At 50.2% G+C, this 14,989-nt stretch overlaps 1 long non-coding RNA gene across 1 annotated transcript in view; it reads right to left on the bottom strand.

Annotated features, from left to right (window-relative positions):
- LOC144112501 (uncharacterized) overlaps positions 1–14,989 on the bottom strand; it is a 37,563-nt gene that overhangs the window by 12,386 nt on the left and 10,188 nt on the right. The window contains exon 2 of the long non-coding RNA XR_013310284.1: positions 6,564–6,722. This is a non-coding gene — a long non-coding RNA (uncharacterized LOC144112501). The remainder of the gene's footprint in view (positions 1–6,563; positions 6,723–14,989) is intronic.

The raw sequence follows: 14,989 nt of genomic DNA, 5'->3' as shown, positions 1-14,989 counted from the left end.
AACAGTCAGCATCATGATGTTTGCGGCCGGATTTCTTGATGATGGTTACGTCGTATTCCTGTAGCCGCAGGCTCCACCGAGCAAAGCGGCCTGCGGGGTCCTTGAGATTGGCGAGCCAGCCCAGGAAATGATGGTTGGTAACGACGCGAAAAGGGCGACCATACAGGTAGGGCCGGAATTTGGTGATCGCCAAGATGACAGCAAGACATTCTCTTTTAGTTGTCAAGTAATTGCCCTCCGCCTTCGAAAGAGCTCGGCTTGCATAGGCAATAACCCGCTCGGCGCCGTCCTAGATTTGCACAAGTACTGCCCCTAGTCCTTTGTTTCTGGCGTCCGTGTGGAGTACAGAGTCGGCATCTTGATCGAAATGGCCTGGTATAGAAGGCGATGCAAGGGCATGCTTTAATTGCCGGAATGCTACATACTATCCTTCGTAAGGCGGTAAAGTGGCGCTGCGATCTAGGCGAAGTTGCGAACGAAACGTCTGAAGTACGCGCAGAGGCCGAGAAAGCTGCCGACAGTTTTCTTGGCGGATGGTGGAGGGAAGGATTCTACGGCAGCCGTTTTCTCTGGATCCGGCTTCACACCCATTCGGCTGACGACATGGCCTAGGAACTTCAGATCACTGTATGCGCAGCAGCACTTCGAAGGCTTGAGCGTGAGTCCGGTGGTTAGGAGAGCTTGAAGAACCGCTTCAAGCTGCACAAGATGGTCAGCGAAAGTGCTGGAGAAGATGACAACGTCATCCAGATACACGAGACACGTCTGCCACTTCAGTCCGGCGAGCACAGTATCCATGACTCGTTCAAATGTCGCGGGTGCTGTGCACAGGCCAAACGGCATGACCTTAAACTCGTAGAGCCCATCCGGTGTTATAAATGCGGTCTTCTCGTGGTCGCGCTCATCCACTTCAATCTGGCAGTATCCACTATTCAAGTCGATGGACGAAAAATAGCGGGCATGACGGAGATGGTCGGGAGTGTCGTCGATGCGAGGTAGTGGATACACGTCCTTCTTGATCACCTTATTGAGTCGCCTGTAGTCGACGCAAAATCTAAGGGTCCCATCTTTTTTCTTGACCAGTAATACGGGGGCGGACCACGGACTGTTGGATGGCTGGATGGCGTCGTCGTTAATCATTTCGAGCTCTTGCTCTTGTATGGTTTCCCGCTCCTTCAAGAAAACACGGTATAGCGGTTGGCGAATCGGGGGCGTCGCGGTATCGACAATAATTCTCTGCTTGGCGACGGGCACCTGGCGAACTCGGGATGTCGTCGCGAAACAGTTGTGGTATCGCTGCAAAAGCGAGAGCAGTTCGAGACTTTGGGAAGGCTCAAGCTTGGGATCGATGTCCAGGGGCAACGTTGTAATGTCACATGAACCGGGCGGGGCCTCCTCCTCAGGCAGCGCAGAAGCTTCGCGAACGTCGCTAAGTTCGTCCAGTTGGGCTATAACTACGCCTTTCGTCAGGTGCTGCGGCTCGTTCCTGAAGTTGGTCACTAAAATATGTTGGCACGCCACGTGGAACATTCGCGATCTCTCGCGCTACCCCAATTCCCAGCGAAACTAGTATCTGGATACTTCCTTCGAGAATGCCTTCGCCACGTGCGGTGGTATCGGCACGGACCGGCAGGAAAACGGTCGACAACGGCGGCAAGTGAACATGGTCGGCATCAGCTTTCATGGAAGCGCGGGGGGGCGAGGGGGGGGGAACGAGGAGGTATTGGTGACGAAGAACGTGCGCGAGGGGTCAACTTGTTCCGCCCTACGTCGATTACAGCGCCATACTCACGGAGAAAGCCCATGCCAAGAATAACGTCTTTGGAGCAATTCTCCAGGATCATGAATGTGGCTGGGCACATCTCACCTTGAATCTCAACGCGGGCAGTGCACTTGCCATCAGGGCTTACGAGGGGACCTCCCGCGGTACGTATGGGCGGGCCATCCCATTGGATGATACCTTGCGAAGACGCCGAGAGAAGTTGCGGTTGAAGACCGAGTAACCTGCACCCGTGTCGACAAGCGTCGTTACTTCACGACCGTCGATTAAAACGTTTACATTGCTAGAGGCCACAGAATAGTCTTCGCTTCCAAGGGTGCCATTAGTCGTGCGGGGACATTCCAACGTAGGCGGAGGTTCTTTACTGCGTGCAACACCGGCAACGCCACCTCCAGGCGTCGCCGTACTAAGTTTTTCCGAAGTGGCGAAAGGCTCTCACGGCGAGATCTGCGAGAAGGGGTTGATGATCGGCGAGGGGGCGGCGGCCGGAAAGCGCGAGATGAAGCTGACACTGGCGATCGAGAGCGTCGAAGGTAGTCTTGTATATCGCGCTGATGTTCATCGTGTCGGGGGCGCGGACCAGCCCGGTTGAAACCTCGAAGGCCGATTCACGGTACGGGCCGTTGCGGTATAAGTGGTCAGGTTCACCGCAGTGGAAACACAGCGGCCTCCGGTCTGCAGTCCGGTCTGCAGGCCTCCGGTCTGCGAGTCGCAGTTCGTCCCGAACAGCCGTGGCGATGGAGACAGATGCAGGCTGGTCAGGAGCTGGGAACAGCCTTTTCAGCTCCTCTCGGACTACTTCGCGGATACTTTCGCGAACAACGGCCAGGCCACCACCGCTCAGGCCGGACGAAGCAAGACTTTAGACAACAGGACGGGCGCTTAGTCGCCAAAAGTGACTGGTTCGTGTCGGCAATGCGTGCTCCATGTTGGTAGCTTCAGCGACGAATTCGGCTACTGTGAGAGGATTGTGAACGAGGCCTCTAAATATGCCATTCCGGATACCCCTCATCAAGGCCCGCACCTTCTTCTTTTCAGTAGCCCGAGGGTCAGCGCGGGCACTCAGACGCAGTACGTCTTCGACGAAACTTCTCACGCTCTGGGTGAGAGCCTGGTCACGAGCGTGGAGCAGATCTTCAGCATGCTGTTGCCGATGCTGGTTTGCAAATGTGCGTACCAGAACGCTCTTGCATATCTCCCATGATGTTAGCGATGCCTCGTGGTTCTCGAACCAGTATTTCGCTGTGGCATCTAAGGAGAAATACAGGTTCTGCAGATATTGGCCGGGCGTCCACCAATTATGTCGAGCTACCCGTTCATAGTGCTGGACCCAGTCTTCAACATCATCATGTCCATCGCCACGGAACGGAGTGACAGATCTTGGGGTGACAGGCACGTAGACGATCCTCGGCGCAATAGCGGGGTCGGTTTGTTGTAACTGGGACGGCATGGTGGCGTTGGTCGTCCTAGATGCCCTCGATCCCGCGGGCAAGAGTCCGAATTCCGGCGCTTGGCCTTGCTGTCGTCGGCTAGCGCGAGTCTCTGTTTCCCCTGAGCGCTCCAGGAATTACCCGACGGCCGGGACTTACTACCGGGCTCGAATTGCGAGGCGGGGTTTGTGGCATGAGATGCGTACCCCGCACCTCCACCAAATGTCACGGCTTGCTTGACGTAGAGGTCGTCGGCGAGCACAGCTGGTGATAGCCGGAGCACAAGAACACACGAACCAGTACACAGGTCCGCCAGCAGCAGCGTCGTCTTCAGCACGCGGCAATCGCACTTCAACTTTCTCTTCGCTACATTATATAGGAACTGTACAGCTACCATAGCCCTCAATAAAGTCAGCAATAAAATTCCAATAAGGAAGGGCGTCAGGCAAGCAGACATGATCTCGCCAATGCTATTCACCGCCTGTTTATAGGAGGTATTCGGAGGCCTGAATTGAGAACTGTTGGGGATAAAAGTTAATAGAGAATACCCAAATAATCTGCGATTCCCTGATAACACTGCCTTGCTAAGCCACTCAGGAGATGAGCTGCAAATCATGGTCAATCAGTTAGACAGACAGAGCAGTACGGTGAGTCTCAAAATTAACATGTAGAAAACCAAAGTAATGTTCAAGAGTCTAGCAAGGAAACACCAGTTCGCAATAGGCAACGAGGTGCTGGAAGTAATAAATGAATACGTCATCTTAGGGCCGTTAGTAACAGCTGATCCGGATCATGAGAGGGAAATAAATAGACGGAAAAGAATGGGGGCAGCGCGAATGGCAGGTTCTCTCAGATCTTCAATAGCAGGTTACCAATATCCCTCAAAGAGAAAAGTCTACAACAGCTGCATCTTACCGGTACCCACCTACGCGGCAGAGACGTGCAGGCTAACGAGAAGGGTTCAGCCTAAGTTAAAGGCAGCGCAGCGAACCATGGAAACAAAAATGATATGTGTAACGTTAAGTGACCGGAAGTGGACAAAGTGGCTGAAGGAAATGAGTTAACTATCCTAGTCAAAATCAAGAGGAAGAAATGGGCTTTAGCAGGGCATGCACTGCAAACGCAAGAAAACCGCTCATCCTTAAGAGTAACGGAGTGGATTCCATGAGAAGGCAAATGTAGCAGGGGGCGGTAGAAGGTTAGGTGGGCGGATGAGATTAGGCAGTTTGCAGGCATAGGGTGGGCGCAGCTGGCAAAGGAGAGGCACAATTGGAGAGACATGTTACAGGCATTTGCCCTGCAGTGGGTGTAGTCAGGCTGACGATGGTGATGTGCGAATGCACGCCTTTCATATATCAGCTCTTCCGAATCAGATGTCGCCGTGCTTTTAAGATGATATGTTATCGCATCCTCATCATCATGCTTAAATAACGAATTCCCTGCGCGTCACGTGGAAGCTCTTGATTCCTCTGAGCAGTACATAACAAAAAAAAATACCCCTTCACACCATTATGACAAAGACACAAGGCCGGCTAGCATTCATTTTCGAGATTGCATGAATTTGCTTCTCGCAATACAAAAAAAATCGACCGCAAAACCAACTGAGCACCGTGCTCATGAGTAGCCCACAATAGTAGAGCCGCTTCTGGGGACGCATGAAATTGAGTTGGCCGAGACCAGTCTTTGGCTGTTTAGAAATCCGCAATACTTAATGTGTTGTGTGTGCTTTATTTTAGTATGTTTGCACCGCAGCGCAGGCCTTGTGCTTAAGCATCCGCCTCGCATGCGGGAGGTGCGGGGTGCAATCCCCAGGGCCACCGTGTACCTACCGGTGATACAATTGGTACAAGCTACCTTGCCGTGGCCCTCTGTTTAAAAAGGGTGTAATGCTTCGGAGATGGGCATTTGACCTCACCTTGAGCAATCCGAAAATACCTTGTGTCATGGCGCTCTTGGACCGCAGATTCTTTTGCGCCAGAGGAAAAAAATCGCTGTTTTCTCAGTACTATTCTAGTTGAATTTTCGCAAAATTCAGGTAATGAATAAAATAAAACAGCCGTGGCAGACTGGAAGCGTCTCTGTCTCGCAATTGGGAGGCCCGGATTTTATTCCCACGTGCACCACAATTTTCTTTTCTTTTTCTATCAGTTGAGGCCGCCTCGCGGTTATATCTGCGCCGTAACAGAAAGTCCAAGGTGTGCACGCGAAATATGGACCTTTCGCTCTGAAATTAAGTCGGTGGCGTTAGCAACACTCTTGTGCCCTGCGTATCCGTTGAGTGAAATCCCGGCCATCGTACTGGCAGCTGCCCGTGAACTTCATCTCCTAGACCGACCTGATAACATACGACCGATAACTTGTCACCAGCGGAAAGCGAGAGCGCCGCTTGCGGAGGTAAACGAGCGTCGCTTGTCTCCCTCAAAAACAACGGCCACGTAGTCGGCAATGCCTATTCCTTTTTCTTGAGCCTAGAGACGACGCAATTACAAGTGCATACGGTTCAACTTGCCGCCCCCCTCTCCGCAGGCACTGCATCACGTCACCACAAGGCGTTGCGTTAGGACTGAGCTGCCTAAGCAGCTCGTGTGCTGTGTTTACGTTTAGTGCAAAAAGACGCACTAGATGTCCTTCTGCTGTAGCGCTCTTGGAAGAAGCTTTTCCTTAGTTCTCCTCCACTATTACAAACGCCCACTTACGGCTAAGCACCTAATAAATAAGGTAAATAAGAAATTTTAATAATTACCTAGATGGTTAGGGCACTCCTCGAAACACAGGCGCCCGAAGTGGCTGAGAGATTGTTCCTTGAAATATTTTCATTCTGTTTCGTCCACTTCATTTTTCAGAATTTCGAAATAGTTTGCTGTAACACCCAGCATATTCTTCTCGGCAAACATAACCAAATTCTTGGACACTTTTCACTCAAAAAGATGCATTTACGATCTGTAAAGTCTTCTGCTCTCACCAGTTTTTGTACATACTTTGATTTTCACTCTTCGGCGCAGGTAAGAATAAAAGAACTCGGCTAGGTACAAATATCTACGCGCAAAGCGCAGTTCATTCCTTGAGCGTATGAAATGCATTACATATTACAATATATTATTTTCCTTATGTGAATCATGATTTGAAAAACAGTTTATTGCGCTTCATTTGTATCCATGCCATCAGTCTGCTAGTGCCAGAAGTCTTGAAAGAGGTTGCGGCCACCAATCCCATATGCGGGAGTGTTTGACACGGAAAGGACTGTCACACAAATGAAGTCATGCCTTCCAGCCAGTGCAGCGGCTGGCTTAAAAGTACGCGCGCATCATAAAAGCACTGACTCCGCGTCGAGGTCGGCGTTCCTCTTCACTCACCGTTTTATTCGGCCACCTCCTCTTACTCGCTGCTGTCGGCCAGCGCGGGTGGTGACGCCACTGGCTCCCTCCTCTTTGGGGTCACCGTCATGGGTGTCTGCTCCACCTGCTGATGGAGCAGGATCCGGACCTTCTACTGGTTCAGCCTCAGCATCCAGCCTGCACATGATGTAGAACCATGGATTGATAGTCCACCGGCGATAATCTCGCTACATGCTTCCGGTTAGTGTAGTGTTTTTTAGTATTTAGTGTAGTATTTTTGCTGCAAATGAGCTGCGGTAAGCACGTAGCGCCAGTTTGGACTAATAGTGTTGGAAGTGTAGGGCTTCTAGGTCTAAAAAAGTCAAACACGAATTGCAGTGATTAAGACCATATACTTCTCAACAACGAATGGCTCGAATATCAGCTTAGTGAGAGGCCAGTATTTAGTGATATGACCTTATCAGCGATATCTAAAGGCCATATTTTAGAGATTTAAAAACACGACTGGACAATAAGAAACTTTTTCCTCTCTAGAATCACACCAGTAATAGAAAAAGAAACGCTGTTCAGAGGCTAACTTTCACTATGAAAATTTTTGAAGTGGCTTTTGTCGACATCTGTTACAATAACGCATTCTCCATACGTCTCGCATCCCCTGTTCCAATGTGCGCACTGCTTGATATTAGAACTGCAGATCGGTGCGCCTTTGTTCTCTTCTGCATTAGTCATCCCCTAGCTGCCTTCGGCAATTAGCGCGATGTGCCTATTGCAGCCACTGCTTTGGTTGGATAGCGGATGAGAGGCAACGCAGTTTAGACTGTACCAGGGCCCGCAGAGTAGATGACAAGATGCTGGATGGTTTCCTTGCGAAGATAAAGCGACCACGCCTTATAGCCCAACAGATGGTATTTCAGAAGCCAGAAACGAACGTTGAAACAATGATTAAAGAATATTTCTTGGGACCATTAAACCGCATGGCCATCGACTTAGGGTATTTTGATAGACTCCATTTCATGGCTAGCACCTTCGCCCACCTGTCGACACGTTTTTTCTATTTGTCACGAACACTGCGAGATGCACAACGGTCGTTTGTAATATGCTTCCCGCTGCCGTGCTTTATCCTTGTTTTGTTGTTCACAACACCCATTCCGCGATAGATTATAAATGCTTCCCCGTGCCCTCACAGAACTCTGGCTGGCACATCATATAGTTGGCACTTTAGCGCATCATCTTTACCACTTTTTCTGCGACGTAAACACAATAAGCCGACATGGTCGTTTGTTTTTCCTTCCCTCACCAATAAAGCGGTTTCAGTGACTGCTATAGCCCACTTGCGAATGCGCCTCGTCTTTCGCCCTGTTTGCAGACGCAGCCTGTTGCAGGGGTGATGGGGTCATTTTCGGCCACATATTCAAGCCAGCGAGTGACCCGCCACGAGGCTCTCATGCGCACCCCACTTTTGGTCCTGTCAATGAGCGGTCTTCACGGCCTCTGACCTGCTGCGGCCTATCACTCTCCGTCGCCGGCGGTAAAGGAAACTAAATGCGGCGGTTATTCAAAGCAGCGTATGTGGCAAAATCACTTTTTGAGATAAACCAAACAACTGATTACGCCTTTTAAAAAGCATCAAAGCAACTTAATTACATTAAAAACTACTGCTTACAAAAACTAACGTTACAATAGGTCCCTTCCCGAAATGGAATAAATTACTTTTAAATATCATTCTACCTTTCTGGCATGCAAAGAAACAAAGCAACAAAGTCAAAGCGGTGGCTCAGTGGTTACGTCTCAAGGCGGCTAGCCCGAAAGACGCGGATTCGATCTCGGCCGCGGAGGTCGCATTTCGATGGAGGCTACGTGCTAGAGGCCCATCTACTGTGCGATGTCAGTGCGCTTTTAAGAAATCTAGGTGGTCTAAATTATCCGCAGCGCTCCACTATGTCGTACATCATAGCCCTACTTGTATTGGAATTTAAACCCCAAAACCAAAACCAACCCATAGCGAAGAGATTAAAAGAAGAAACAAATTATCTCACCAGATGCGGCATGCACATTATTTGTTCTTTCATAACCACTGCGCCATAACCACTGAGAAACCGTGGTGGCTCAAAAGAAAGTAAATTGAAAAACAATTCTTATATTTTGCACCAAAATTACTGCTCCCAAGTAATTCGTTACGTAAGTAATCTGCTAGAGCAGGGAAATTGTGTAATACATTAAAAAATACCTCAAAAAGTAATCAAGTTACATCAATTTAATCGCAGTAATTTAAAAACTAAAAAGTCTTACAAGTCGCATTTGGAGCACCCAACCGCTTGAAAGCAACAGTAGTGCACTGCTTGCACGCAAGTGCACTCAAAATATGAATTACAGTATAGACCAACACCGATCTGTGACGTAAACAAGAAGTGGTAATGGTGCTGCCGCCGGCTGGCACGACTTGTGGTGAAAAGTAGGGTTTCCGCTCATCGCAATACACATTGTAAGGCGACCCGGAAGTTCTGGGTGAAGACCAGAACGCAGCCGCAATGCAGTGATCAAGGTGGCGTCAGCGCGACGTCGAGTTACTCCGAAAGGCGTTTAAGCAGGCCGGTCTGGCCCATTGGCCACAACAGCCTTTCTCCTCTCCGGCGGTTGCCTGCACTGGGCTCAAGCTGGCGTGCTATACTGCAATAACCGTCAGGCACAGAAGGAGCCATCCTGGCGACTCAAGGCGAGCACTCAACCTGGGGGTCGTAGTAAGACTTTAGGCGGATGGCGTGGAAATTTTCAACCCTCCCCTCCCCCCACGACGACGCCGATTCGATGAGGAGGCGAGCGGCTGGATGAGGCAATAGACCGCCGATGTTTATACAGTGACGCGGTAATGAACGTTATCGCTGGTTAGAAGTTTCGTGCACAGGTCGGGAGTGGAGGAAGGGACCCGGAGCCAGACGACCGAGTCTGGATGGTAGAAGGGCACCGTAGGGAAGCTGTCGTAGTTGAGCGGCTGGCATTGCTGTGTTTCTGTGGTCATTTTCACAGGAAAACTAGCGGCACTCTTCGGCGCACTGAGCAGCCTGAGAAAGTGGCTTGGATTAGGAAGCGTCACGGCGACAAGGGAGGAGGTGTGCATGGTGCACGTGGTATCCCCAGCATAGAGAAGGAAAATGGGCGAGAACCCAGTAGTAGGTTGATTGTAGACGTATGTAACGAAGGCAAGGATTTTCTTTCACTTAGGTGGCACTCCACACACTTAGCGAGCATGTCAGTGGAAGGGCTATTGAAACGCTCAACTAAGCCGTCGGTTTGGGCATGGCAAGAAGAAGTAGTGCGACGAATAAGTTGACATTCTCAGAGTACTGCCTCGACAACACTCGAAAGAAAGACGCGGCCGCGGTCATTAAGAAGTTCTTTCGGTGCCCCCTGTCGAAGGATAAGTTGATGAAGGTTGAAAGATGCAACACCACTCGGGCGGAAGCGGACGCCAATGGCGCAGTTTCGGCATAACGGGCGAGGTGGTCTATGGCGACGATGAATCAACGATGGCCGTCAGAAGTGAAATGGAAAGGCGAGGCAACGTCTTCCGTCGTTGGCAAATTGGGCAAGATTGGACGTACTGTGGCACAAAGCGGTACATGTCTCGCCATTAATAACGCGCAGACGCAAGCGTGCATATGTTTCCAACAAACCGGCATGAACACCCTGGGGATCTGCGTGGAAGCCGGCACAGATGTGAGAGCGCAGGTGGCGGGGAATAACCAGGAGGAGTTACGGCGGTAGTGCAAACCATTCCGAACGGCGAAGTGGTGCACATGGCGCTGGAGAGCGCGAGAAGTAGAAAGGCGGCAAGGCGACAGCAAAGCGATGAGGGAGGCAATTATAGAATCTTTTCGCTGCTCAGACGGCGTGTCCGAGATGTCAAGGGACGGCGAAACAAACGCTGAGGGATGGTGGAGACAAGTCACTCGGAATAATGAGCAGGAAAGGCCGTGAGCATCCGAATGTTCGCGGCCGCAGCGGTAACCGATATGAATGTTTCACTCCTGCAGGCGGGGGACCCAACGAGCAAGACGTCTGGTTGGATCCTTCAGAGAAAATAGCCAACAGCGTGCGAGATGATCCCTCATGACTATAAACGGGCGACCGTAAACGTAAGGGCGAGTTCTGGCCTTACGTATAGGGAGTACTGGTTGAAGACCAGAAGGCAGCGGCAAAGCAGCGATCGAGGCGGCGTGAGCGCGACGTCGAGTTTGTTCAAAAGTGCGTTCAGCCAGGCAGGTCTCGCGAACTTTGCCGCAACCGTCTTTCTTCTCTCCGGTGGTTGGCTGCACTGGTCCCGCTCTGGCTGCTATAATACGTAACAAACAACAGTTTACAAAGTACTTCTCTGATTTCCAATTGTGTCTATGACGTCGTCCCAAGCCTGGTTTTCATTGTCGTCTATGTCCTTATTCTCACATGTCCGGATCGGCAAGCCCGCAGTGGTATTAATTCATGTGTATCTAGAAGGAGGTTGAGGAAAAGAACTATTCCAGGCGCGCAGTAAAGCCCTGAAAGGTAGACCGTTCGCTTTTCCAAGGTCCACCAAAAATCTGCCGAGCCCGAGTGATGCCAAGCCCACCAGTAAGGAGGGGTAGGGTAGAGAGAAATAAGGAGAGCTAATGGCAGTGTTTCATCAATAGAGACTCTGGTCTATGCCTGCCTTAATCTCTTGACAATGGGGACAGTGAGCTGTGTCACGCCATTCGAAGATGTACAGAATTAGTGGGGTAAGGAGAGCGTTATCTATAAGGACGTGTTCATGTAGCTTCTGAAGATGCTTTCATTATTGGAGCATGATCCCACGTACTCTTGAACGCTCTGGTATCGAACAAAACCTTGAACCGCCTTTTGCTGGAGCTGTAGCAGGCAAGGATTTCGTGGAATGGAACGACCATGGCTTCCTGTTGCGCTGACTTGAAGTGAAGGATTAGAATGCTGAAGGAGTTCATTTGGGCCCGCTCATCTTTACAACTGCAACCCTCCATGCGTCACTGATGAGAGACTTTTGACTAACAGATCACAGACACAAACTTATAAAGAGCGCAAAGCAAGGGCCACTTTGGTGCATCGGCAGTCACAAAAACTTTATATGTAGTCTGCTTTAGGATCATCTGACAAAGCTGCTACACAGCGGACGTGCACTGTATGGTGGGCGGCCCCTGGCAATGCTACCACGATCTTCGGGGGGGGGGGGGGGCACTGGCACGGTGTTCTTCTATAGCGAGTTTAAAGGCAGTAAAGAGTCTTCTGGTGCACTCCGTTTCGGAGCCATGGCATGCTCCTAAGTCGCAATTGTAGATTTAGATCACTAAATATAAGCAATGCTGACTGCTGGTGAGGGAGGCACATTCCTACCTGGAATCGGATTAGCGTGACGCAGGTATAGCAAGCTAAGGATTGTCTTAAACCTGGCGCTGGTGGTCTCGAGGTTATCGATTAAAGGACCGTGAAAAATAGGTTGAAATCGTTGTAACTAGTATGGTTTTCGGCAGGTTTGCTGGTGCCAGTCGTTCGTCTTCAAAGCTGCGCGAAAAAACAAGGACGAATTGAAGAGGTCACGTACACTTTCTGCTCCTGTTTTCATACAATTTTGAGTGTGAACGAATCGTAGTAACTGCAAGGACATGAACTGCAGCGGTGACCTAGTCATCTGAGCAGCCGTCTCGCATGCCGGAGGTGCGAGGCTCGGTCGCCAGTCCTGCCGAGTACCCACTGGTTATACATTGGTTTTTATGGTTTATGGGGGATTTAACGTCCCAAAGCGACTCAGGCTATGAGGGATGCCGTATTGAAGGGCTCCGGAAATTTCGGCCACCTGTGGTTCTTTTACGTGCACTGACATCGCACGGCACACGGACCTCTAGAATTTCGCCTCCATCGAAATTCGACTGCTGCGGCCGGGATCGAAGCCGCGTCTTTCGGGCCGGTAGCCGAGTGCCATTACAACTCCGCCACCGTGGCGGCTGGTTATACATTGAATACAAGCTTTCCCCTACCTGGCGTTCGGCTTCTTTAGGGTGAAATCCTTGAGAAATAGGTCTTTGACCCCACCTTGAGTAGAAGAAAAAAACTTATGCAACGGCACTGTTTGGCCACAGATGCCCTTGCGCCAAAAAGATTCACCGCCATCATTAACTCAATAACATCGCATATTTTGAAGCAGGAGCGTGCTTACGGTGCTAACCGTACGTATTCTGCATTTTAGTGGTGGAAACCTGCCCCAGAACTTGAACCGTACAACCGGCTCTATTAGGGCGGGCACTAGAGGACCGTTTGCTGCCTTTTTACTTTTTAATCTCCGAATTTCCAGCTTTAGGGTCACCACTACGCACGTGAGTTCAAGAAGCAGGCGGAGTGGTGAGCAGGTGTCCTCTTTTCTGCACTGACTTCCTTAGTCTTGGATTTGAAACGTCCCTCCCTCACCATCACCTTTATTTCGCAGCGGTCTGGCTAACGCTGCTTCTGCACGGCATGGGGAATGTCAAAGTGGACGCCGTAGGCGAGAGGGTGAAGATAGCGCCAGTGGACGAACGTGTTCATAGTACATCTCATAGTACGCCGCACTCTCCTGCCGCTCATTTTCAGCAACTTAGATCAGACGGGGAAAAAGACACTTCAACCTTGGCTGCTGATTGGGCTGGCGTTCTAATGTCGTCCTCTGCTTTGACTGCAGTTGGGGATTCATTTTATTCGTCCTGACTTTGTGGTTGTAAATATGCATGCGACAGCAACCTTCTACTACCTCAGGTGGACAACTTTCCTACTTTGCGCTACCACGGCGGCTCGGTGATTATTGTGCTCCGCTGTGGTCGCAATTTCATGGTGGCAGAATGTGAAATGCTACAGACAATTTTACTGTGCGACGTCAGTGCAAGTTAAAAACCTCAGGTAGTCGAAAACATTCTCATCCCTCCACTAAGGTGTCCCTCAGAGCATGAGCCACTTTTGGACGTTAAACATCATAAACAAAACACCAAACTATTTTTCATATTTCCAGCGCAAGCATTCAAGACGTTGATGTATACAGGGTGTTTCACCTAAGTTTTTGCACAATTTTTAAAATTTTACTTGTTAATTAGAAGAACGCTTTTTTAACATTGTTGTCAGTGGTTTAGTACTTCATAATACAGCTAAGACACCTTGAGTGTAGCTGACTGCTTAACCAATCTTGAATACTTGACTTTTTTATATATTACTCTTAGGCTCCTTAATTATTCAGAGGCAGGCAGCCTACTGTACGTAATATCGACATCAGTTTTTAGAATTTTGAAAACACGGTTACCCTCCGTTGTGGACCTACAAAATTTTGCAAATGTGGTCGCAACGCTCTCCTCCAGCTGCTTTTATAGCGCCTTCTCCTGGAAGGCGTGCTGCACTTGCGCAGGTATCTTGGCAGTTATCGTCTGCACGAGCCTTGAAAGCGAACGCTAGCGCAGGGTTGACTGTACAGCAGAGACTGCGACAATGCCAAGAAAACTGCCACACGATGCGTCAATATACGCCGCCCGCGCTGCTGCCACTTGGAAGCGGAGCTGTCCTCCAGCTGCTTTTTTAGCAGCTTCTCCTGGTCGGCTAACTGCACTTGCGCAAGTATATTGGCAGCTATCGTCTGCACGAGCCTTGAAAGCGAGCGCTGGCGAAGGGTTGATTGTACAGCAGATACTGCGACAATGCCAAGAAAACCGTCACACGATGCGTCAATATACGCCGAAGGCGCTGCTGTCAATTGGTCGCGGCGCTGTCCTCCAGCTGCTTTTGTAGCAGGTTCTCCGGGTGGGTGTGCTGCACTTGCGCGGGTATCTTGGCCGTTACCGTCTACATGAGCCTTCAAAAGGAGCGTTGGCACAGGTTTGATTGTACAGCAGAAACTGCAACAATGCCAAGAAAACCGTCACACGATGCGTCTATATATGCCGCCCGCGCTTCTGCCAAGTGGTCGCGGCGCTCTACTCTAGCTGCTCTTTTAGCACCTTATAACTCTGGTGTAACGACTGACAATACGCACGCTGTAACGGATCGTCGCATGTAGTATGCAAAAACGCTCAGCCAGATTTGCTTATTCGCCCCACTCATTATTAATGCTCATCTGTCGCCACCATGAAATCGAATGCGACATGTCTCAGATCGCGACTTGAAATTCCGGCGCAAAGCATTGACATTAATCTCCTGCCGACATAGTGCATTGCGTCTTCCACTGAATCATGCCTGCAAAACATGAAATGGCCTGCTAGCGCTGTCCGCTTCAAGAGCACCAACGCAAATATCCCATAGCCTTCTAAAATGTTGGCGCCAGAGATGGGAATCCTCACGAGGGTGAGCCCTCATTAGGGCGCCTTCACCTTCACCTCATGGGGATTTCACTCGGTGAGGTGAAGGTGAGAGAGGATAGACGCATGAACTTTTATGAGGACGAGGGCGAG

The sequence above is a fragment of the Amblyomma americanum genome, unplaced genomic scaffold (genome assembly GCF_052857255.1).
Source record: "Amblyomma americanum isolate KBUSLIRL-KWMA unplaced genomic scaffold, ASM5285725v1 scaffold_298, whole genome shotgun sequence".
In the NCBI taxonomy this organism is placed as follows: domain Eukaryota; kingdom Metazoa; phylum Arthropoda; class Arachnida; order Ixodida; family Ixodidae; genus Amblyomma; species Amblyomma americanum.
Note: the sequence above shows the minus strand (reverse complement) of the source record. Positions and strands in the feature narration are given on the sequence as shown.